Source organism: Herpailurus yagouaroundi, unplaced genomic scaffold, assembly GCF_014898765.1.
Source record: "Herpailurus yagouaroundi ecotype Mexico unplaced genomic scaffold, PumYag 62485, whole genome shotgun sequence".
Classification (NCBI taxonomy): Eukaryota; Metazoa; Chordata; class Mammalia; order Carnivora; family Felidae; genus Herpailurus; species Herpailurus yagouaroundi.
This window is the reverse complement of record NW_024416389.1, coordinates 2,404-12,233: the sequence shown is the minus strand read 5'-3', so window position 1 is coordinate 12,233 and position 9,830 is coordinate 2,404. Positions and strand designations below refer to the sequence as shown.

At 37.3% G+C, this 9,830-nt stretch overlaps 1 long non-coding RNA gene across 1 annotated transcript; it reads right to left on the bottom strand.

Annotated features, from left to right (window-relative positions):
* Positions 1–1,079: 1,079 nt before the first annotated feature.
* On the bottom strand, positions 1,080–9,183 carry LOC121024270 (uncharacterized). The gene is made up of 3 exons (XR_005787655.1): positions 9,087–9,183; positions 2,622–2,692; positions 1,080–1,190 (listed from the first exon to the last, which is right to left on the bottom strand). It is a non-coding gene; the product is annotated as an uncharacterized LOC121024270 (long non-coding RNA).
* Between the last annotated feature and the right edge of the window lie 647 nt (positions 9,184–9,830).

Genomic DNA, 9,830 nt, shown 5'->3' with positions numbered 1-9,830 from the left:
GAGAGAGGGAGAGAGGGAGAGAGAGAGAATCCCAAGCAGGTTCCATGCTCAGTGCAGAGCCCTACACAGGGCTCAATCCCAGGACCCTGGGACCATGACCTGAGTCGAAATCAAGAGTCGGAGAATCAACAGACTGAGCCACCCAGGTGCTCCTCTAATGTTTAGTTGAACTCAACAAGGGAACAGAAAGGAAGGGAAATATGTTGGCAGAGATGTGGTGACAGTTTGTTCCAGATCTGAAGAATAATATGAAAGAAGAAATTAACAGAAGGAAGGAAATAAACAGCAGGAAGGATTTTATACCATTTGGAAAGAAAAGCTGGCAAATATGGGAAATTGGGAAGTTTTCTTTGTCTAGGTAAGAGATAATAAGCAGAGAGATCTAGATTTTAAAATCATACCAAAATGCTACTGGTCTAACTTAGAGACAATTTTCTTAGCTTGGAAGAAAGATGGTAAAAAACCTAAAGACAAACCAATACTCTGGTCCATGGGAGACAGGGATGTTGATGTTGGTATTTCTTCAAAGGGGTAAGATTTACAAAGCTAAGAGTGGAATTCAGGCAAAGGCAGTAATTCTGTCTTCTTGTTAAAATTCAGTTACTGATAAAATATTTAAGGGTGTGGGCCAAAGAAAGCAAATCCAATTAGAGTGAAGAAAAACAAGCCGAGTAAATAATCAGATGGTTATCAAAGCTGTGGAGGTAGATGAATTCTTCCTTAGAGAATGTGTAAAAGGAAACAAAAATAGAAAACAATCTCATTCTTATAGGCCACATATGATTGCAGGGAGATGATGAAGAATAGCTAAAAACAGATTCAGAAAGAGTGGTCCATGGAAAGAGACATTTTAAAAGAAGAGATATTCAATCTTTTTAAAAGAAGAGGCCAAGCCAAATGTGACCTTTCCTTAGGGAGGAATGAGCCATTACAAACCTTTGAAATCAAGATGCTGCTGGAAAGGATGAAAGGATTCTTTAAAGAGAATCAGAAAGAACTGCATCAGGGAAGGCAAACACACCAAATAGCACACTAAACTCTTCCTTGTGTTTTCTTTGAAGGTTGCACATTACCTGTTCAGAAGTTGTTGAAGCTTTTCTCCCTTGCTCTAGATCAACTGCAGCTGCCATAAGTAAACATGTTTTCTGTGCAATCAGAATTACTTGATCAGAAGGACAAAACTGGGACAGCTGATAAGAAATAACCAGAACATCAATGAATAGTGCGAATTCTGCCAGGTGAACACAAACAATCAAAATGAAAATCAGCAACATCCTGTCTGAATGAAAAAATTCAGCTGGAAAAACACACCTCACCTTAAAAATGATACAGACTATAACACTGATTTACGGTTTTAATTTTATATTAGTTTCCATTGTTTTTAAGGAACTTTCTAGAGATAAAAAGCTTCATGTCTTCACAATTTTCTTATCTTCCCAGTGATAAGTACTGTCATTTGGCCCTGTATTTCTATCTAGTGATTTACTTCTTACTTTATGTTGTAATTTCTAAGTGATTTTTCCCCTGGCAAATAGATTTCTCCTTTGTATTGAATAGAGCTGAAAATACCATATATATTGCCATGGTTGAAAGAGACAATACCAAATCTTGACAGGCATTAGGATAACCTAATCATTAAACCTTGTCCTCTAACTTTAGAAAAAGCTCCCAGCTTTTACTACAATAAACCACTAGGCCACTTGGGATTCTTACATAGAACCCTGCTAGTACTATCAAAAATGTTCAAACTAAAACTAATTTATTTCACCTAATTTAAATAGCAATTATACCTAAGCTGTGAAAGACTATTTCTTAATCTCTCAGAATGTTTAGTGATCATAATCATCACTGTCATTGAATTAACAGCATTTCAAAACACCCAATATCTTTAGGTCTCAGGTTATTTGTATATAAAATGAGAGAGTATACTAGATTAGCTCTATAGTTCATTTCAGTTCTAAAACTCTTAACATTTCATCTATATCAACATATCAGACTGTGTACTCCTCAATGTGTAAGACAGATATTCTTAGCCCCTCTTCTTTTATTCTCTCATCAATATTGTTTCCTTTCTGGCATTTGATCTAACTTGGAGGCTAATGACTGTTTTAAAATGTTTCTAATTGCAAAATAATCTTACAAATACTTATACACAGAACCTGTTCTAGGAAAAATTATAAAGTAGGCCTAAGATTCTTAGCATTCTTTTCACATCCTGATGACCCCAGTTACCTATTCTATACTCCTATTGACTTATAACTGTTCCAAAACTTTATTAGTTGACAACTTAGAGTATACCAATCCTAAAGAGAGTTATATTTTAATATAGGACTCTGAGAGACTGAAATTCCTTCAAAAGTAAGGGAATAAGTCTCTCATGGTAGAACTTTAGGTTCCCTGATTGTTGTTCGTGCTATTTTGGTATGGGGAGAACTGCTCCATGTTTGCACATTGTTCCCCTAGGGATCTAATTCTCTGTAGGCCATTCCTGTGTAGATGTGTATTCTAAAAGTTCCCAGTGTAAAAGTCAATACCACTCTATATTTAGTCCTTGGCCATAGCCAGAGTGGACATACCCTTGTTGCGGTCCTTTCATGAGATTCTTATTAGAAGAGACTTACCTTGTAAGAAAGGATGAAAAACTCTCTCATTGTCACTGGGTGTTTGTCGCACTGCACAGCCAAATTCCAAGCTGAAAGTTAACAAATATGAAATGTAATTATGGAAATCTACTCTTTAATCTGTACCATTATAATCTCCACTACCTGCATCTTTAATATTAATATGCTGAGGTATTTCTTGGGTTAAAAAAGCTACCTTTAGATTTTTAGAGAATTTTTCCCAGGTAAATTTAAAGACTTCTGTCACTTCCAATCTTTGATTCTAGCCAATAACTAATGGAGGTAGTGCTGAATATTTTTTAAAAACTGGGGACATACAATATATTCTTAGATGAAATAAATCTATCTAAAAAAATAAGGATCACCAAGGAGCTCACCACTGGAGTTGATAAAAGTATGTTAAAATTCAGCAAAAGGGACAGAAGTTTTTTGAGGAAATAATAGCCGAGAACTTCCTTAATCTGGAGAAAGAAACATACAAATCCAGGAGGCACAGAGAACTCCCACGAAAATCAACAAAGCAGGACAACATCAAGACATACTGTAATTAAATTTGTAATTAAATTAGCAAGTCAGAAGGGAGTGGGGTATGATACATTCAACATGCTGAATGAGAAAAATCTGTAGCAAAGAATACTCTATCCAGCAAGGCTATCATTCAAAATAGAAGGAGAGATAAAGAGTTTCCTCAAACAAAAACTAAAGCAGTTTGTGACCACTAAACCAACCCTGAAAGAAATATTAAAGGGGACTCTAAGTGGGAAAGAAAGACCAAAAGCAACAAAGACTAGAAATATTAGGGAAAATCTCCAGAAACAATGACAAAACAAGTAATAAAATGGCACTACATATCTATCAATAGTTATTACTGTGAATGTAAATGGACTAAATGCTCCAATCAAACGCACAGGGTGTCAGAATGAAAAAAAAAAAAAAAAAAACAAGACCCAGTTTTGTTTTTATGCGCCTAGAAGAGACTCATTTTAGACCTAAAGACACCTACAGATTGAAATGAGGGGATGGAGAAATATTTATCATGCAAATGGAAGTCAAAAGCAAGCCAGAGTAGCAATACTTATATTAGACAAACTAAATGTTTGTTTGTTTGTTTGTTTGTTTGTTTGTTTTGGGACAGAGAGAGACAGAGCATGAACGGGGGAGGGGCAGAGAGAGAGGGAGACACAGAATCGGAAACAGGCTCCAGGCTCCCAGCCATCAGCCCAGAGCCTGATGCGGGGCTCGAACTCACGGACCGCGAGATCGTGACCTGGCTGAAGCCAGACGCTTAACCGACTGCGCCACCCAGGCGCCCCCTAAATGTTTTTTTTTAATATAATTCGTTGTCAGATTGGATTACATACAACATCCAGTGCTCATCCCAACAGGTGCCTTCCTCCATGCCCAGCACCCATTTTCTCCTCTCCCTCACCCCTTCAAACCACCCTCAGTTTGTTCTCTGTATTTAAGAATCTCCTGTGGTTTGCCTCCCTTCCTCTCTGTAGACAAACTAAATGTTAAACCAAAGACTCTAACAAGAGATGAACAAAGATACTATATTATAAGAAAGGGGACTATCCATCAAGAATATCTGACAGTCCTAAATATTTATGCCCCCAACTTGGAACACCCAAATATATATAACAATTACTAGGAAACATAAAGGAACTTATTGATAAATAACACAATAGTAGGGGACTTTAACACTCCACTTAGGGCAATGGACATATCATCTAAGCAGAAAATCAACAAGGAAACAATGGCTTTGAATAACACACTAGTTTAGATGGACTTAACAGATATATTCAGAACGTTTCATACTAAAGCAACAGAATACACATTTTTTTCAAGTGTACATAAGACATTCTCCAGAACATATCACACACTAGGTCACAAATCAGGCCTCAGCAAGTACAAAAAGACTAACATCATACCAGGCATATTTTCTGACCACAACACTATGAAATTTGAAGTCAACCACAAGATATAAATTGGAACAACCACAAATACATGGAGATTAAACAACATGCTACTAAAGAACGAATGGGTCAACCAGGAAATCAAAGAAGAAATTAAAAAATACATGAAAACAAATGAAAATGAAAACATAATGGTCCAAAACCTTTGGGATGCAGCAAAAGTGGTCTTAAAAGGGAAGTATAACAATACAGGCCTACCTGAAGAAGCAAGAAAAATCTCAAATAAACAACCTAACCTTACACTTAAAGTAGCTAGAAAAACAACGACAAATGAAGCCTAAAGCCAGAGAAGAAGGAAATAATAAAGATTAGAACAGAAAGAAATTATATAGAAACTAGAAAAACAGTATAACAGACCAATGAAACTAGGAGCCGGTTCTTTGAAAAAATTAATAAAATTGATAAGCCGCTACCCATACTTATCAAAAAGAAAAGAGAAAGGACCCAAATAAATAAAATCACAAATGAGAGAGGAGAAATAACAACCAACACCACAGAAATACAAACAATCATAAAAGAATATTATGAAAAGTTATATGACAACAAATTGGACAACCTAGAATAAATGGATAAATTCCTAGAAACATATAAACTACCAAAACTGAAACAGGAAGAAATAGAAAACTTGAACAGATCCATAACCAGCAAAGAAATTGAATCAGCAATCAGAAAACTCCCAGCAAACAAAAGTCCAACGCCAGACAGCTTCACAGGGGAATTCTACATAACATTTAAAGAAGGGCTAATGGGGTGCCTGGGTGGCTCAGTCAGTTAAGTGTCAGACTTCAGCTCAGGTCATGATCTCACAGTTCGTGAGTTCGAGCCCCATGTTGGGCTCTGTGCTGACCACTCAGAGCCTGGAGCTGGCTTCAGATTCTGTATTTCCCTCTTTCTCTCTCTGCCCTTCCCCTGCTTGCGCTGTCTCTCTCTCTCAAAAATAAACATTAGAAGAAAATTAAAAAAAAAAACAAATAAAGAAGAGCTAACATCTATTCTTCCAGATTCATTCTATGAGGAAAGAAAACTTCCAGATTCATTCTATGAGGCCAGCATTACCCAAAACCAGACAAAGAATCCACCAAAAAAGAGAATGATAGGTCAATATCTCTGATGCACATGGATGTGAACAATTCTCAACAAAATCCTAGCAAATTGAATCCAACACCACATTAAAAGAATCATTTACTATGATCACATGGGATTTATTCCTGGTCTGCAACAGTGGATCAATATTCGTAAATCAATCAATATGATACACCACATTAATAAAAAAAATTCATTAACCAATCAATGTGATACACCACATTAATAAAAGAAAGGATAAGAAACATGATCCTTTCAATAGATGCAGAAAAAGCATTTAACAAGGTACAACAACTATTCATGATAAACACCCTCAATAAAGTAGGGATAGAGAGAACATATCTCAAACTTATAAAGGCCATATATGAAACACCCACAACTAATATCATCCTTGATGGGGAAAAACTGAGAGCTATTCATCTATGCTCAGGAACAAGACAGGGATGTCCATTCTCACCACTGTTATTTAACATAGTTCTGGAAGTCCTAGCCACATTTTTTGGAGTCTACCAAAAAATTGCTAGAACTGATACACAATTTCCTTAAAGTCACAGGATACAAAATCAATGTACAGAAATCTATTGCATTTCTATACACCAATAATGAAGCAACTGAAAGAGAAATCAAGGTATTAATCCCATTCATAATTGCATCCAAAACCATAAGACACCGAGGGATGAACATAACCAAAGAGATAAAAGGCTTGTACTCTGAAAACTATAAAATACTGATGAAAGAAACTGAGGATGACACAAAGAAATGGAAAGACATTCCACGCTCATAGATTGGAAGAACGAATATTTATCTATACTACCTAAAACAATCTACACATTTAATGCAATCCTTATTCAAAATACCGCCAGTATTTTTCACAGAGCCAAAACAAACAAACCTAAAATTTGAATGTAACTGCAAAAGACCCTAAACGGCCAAAGCAATATTGAAAAAGAAAAGCAAAGCCAGAGGCATCACGATTCCAGAATTCTGGTTATATTACAAAGTTGTAGTGATCAGTTCAGTATGTTACTGGCACAAAAACAGACACATATAGATCAATGGAACAGAAGAGAAAACCCAAAAATGAACCCACAACTATATGGTCAACTAATCTTCGACAAATCAGGAAAGAATACCCAATGGAAAAAGAGTCTCTTCAACAAATGGTGTTGACACAACTGGACAGCAACATGCCAAAGTATGGAACTGGACCACTTTCTTACACCATCATGAAAATAAATTCACCACCATGTAAATAAAAAGTGGATGCAAGACCTAATCGTGAGACAGGAAACCATCAAAATCCTAGAGAACACAGGCAGTAATCACTTTGACAATGGCCATAAACAACTTCTTTCTAGATATCTCTCTGGATGCCAGGGAACCAAAAAGCAAAAGAAACTATGAGGACTACATCAAAATAAAAAGCTTCTGCACAGCAAAGAAAACAATCAACAAAACTAAAAGGCAACCTATGAGAGAAGGTATTTGCAAATGACACATCTGATAAAAGGTTAGTATCCAAAATATATAAACAACTTATACAACTTAACACTCCAAAAACAAATAACCCAATTAAAAAATGGGCAGAAGACATGAATAGACATTTTTCCAAAGAAGACATCCAGATGGCCAAGAGACAAATGAAAAGATGCTCAACATCACTCATCATCAGGGAAATACAAATCAAAAGTACAGTGAGATACCACCTCACAGCAGTCAGATTGCCTAAAATTAACAACACAGGAAAACAACAGATATTGGCAAGGATGTGGAGAAGGGGGAACTTTCTTACGCTGCTGGTCGGAATGCAAACTGGTGCAGCCACTCTGGAAAAAAGTATGGAGGTTCCTCAAAAAGTTAAAAATAGAGCTACGCTACAATCCAGCAATTGCACTAGCAGGTATTTACCCAAAGGATACAAAATACTGAATAGAGGGAAATAAAAAAAGAGAGGCAAACCATGAAACGGATTCTTAACTATAGAGAACAAACTCAGGGTTATCGGAGGGAGGTGGGTGGGGGATGAGTTAAATAGGTGATGGGTATTATGGAGGGCACTTGTGATGAGCACTGGGTGTTGTATGTAAGTAATGAATCAATAAATTCTACAACTGAAACTAATATTATACTATATATTAACTACTGGAATTTAAAAACTTGAAAAGAAAAAATATTCAGCAAAGAACACAATACACTAGAATCAAAGGATGAAGAAAATTGCTGGAAAGATTCATATCTTTCATAGAGCACTGGAAGACCCCATTAGGCAACATTTAGTATAATCTTCACATTGGAAAATGAAAATGAAAATTCAGTAAAAGAAGTATTGGAAAATAACTTTTCAAACGTCCAAAAGATCAAAGTCATTGATCCTTTATGTAGTTTAAATATGTTATTTTCCATTATTTCCATAGGTTTTTTAGAAGCCAGACCAATGTGTTTATTCCATTTTCTCCTAGATTAGAGTCCCAGTAAACCCTGGAAAGTAGAAAAAGATTCATGTAGAATGAGTCTACTTTGTGACATTGCTGGTTAATTGCTCTTGATTACTTATCACTGTAGTTGCCGCCTCCACAATTTCTGTACTTGATTTTAGCCAAAAGGCTGAGAAGGAATTGCCTCCACAATTTTTAAAATAGTTTTACTGAAATTAAACCTACAAAAAGTAAATTACACAACATATAATTGGACATCTTGATTAATTTTCAAAGTGAATATATCCATGTAACCAATCCAGATCAAGACAGATCTTGATTATTAGCAAAAACTCAGAAGCAACCCAATTACCCCTTTTCAAGTCCAACCCCTTTTAAAGGGTAACCACCATCTTGAGCTCTAATATCATCAATTAGTTTTGCCTGCTTTTTTTGCTACATATAAATAGAATCCATGTCTGACTTCTGTTCAACATTAGTTTGTGAGATACAATCATTTTGTTGCATGTAGTTTATTACTTATTTATTTATTTTAAGTAATCTCTATGCCCAACATCGGCTGGAATTCATGACCTTGAGATCAAGAGTCGTATGGTGTACTGACTGAGGCAGCCAGGAGCTCTGAATGTAGTTTATTCTGATAAATCAAACTTACAGATAAGTTAGGCATTCTAGACCAAATTTAGGAGCACACCCTTGGGAACTTGCAGTTATAATTCATCATTTTATTCTTAGACCCATTTCTAGAGAAAAAGAAAACTAACATTTATTAAGTACCCACTATGTCCAGGTACATACACAGTTTTACTTAAAATCCTTAGTAGCCCTATAAAGTATGTTTAATTGTTCCCCTTTTATAAATAATGAAATTGAGATTAAGTTACCCTTGTACCCATAGCTACAAATAAAAGAGCCAGAATTTGAATCCATATATTTCTGATTCTATACATAGCCACGGAATTTCCTTTTACCTATTTTTCGAAACCATTGAGCTTCATTAACCGTTGAGTCTTCAGTCGAGTTCCCGTCATGAAAAGAATGAGCAATTTTCAGGACTGCTGCATTGAACAGAAAGATTTTATATTTGAAGTCTTTTACTTTAATCCTTAGCAAAATTGTTAATACTGCCTTAAAAATTCAAACATGAGGAGAGGGAAGATGGCGGCGTAGGAGGACGCTGGGCTCACCACGCGTCCTGCTGATCACTTAGATTCCACCTACACCAGCCTAAATAACCCAGAAAACCGCCAGAGGATTAGCAGAACGGAGTCGCCGGAGCCAAGCGCAGACGAGAGGCCCACGGAAGAGGGTAGGAAGGGCGGCGAGGCGGTGCGCGCTCCACGGACTGGCGGGAGGGAGCCGGGGCGGAGGGGCGGCTCGCCGGCCAAGCAGAGCCCCCGAGTCTGGCTTGCAAAAAGCGGAGGGGCCTGACGGACTGTGTTCCGACAGCAAGCGCGACTTAGCGGCTGGGAGGTCATAAGTTAACAGCTCTGCTCAGAAAGCGGGAAGGCTGGAGGTAAAAGGGAAGGAAAGCTGCTGAGCCCCCGGACGACAGAGCTCAGTTTGGTGGGGAACAAAGGCCCTCGCCAGCGCCATCTTCCCCGCCCATCCCCCAGCCAAAATCCCAAAGAGAACCAGTTCCTGCCAGGGAACTTGCTCGCTCCGCGCAAACACCCAACTCTGCGCTTCTGCGGAGCCAAACCTCCGGCAGCGGA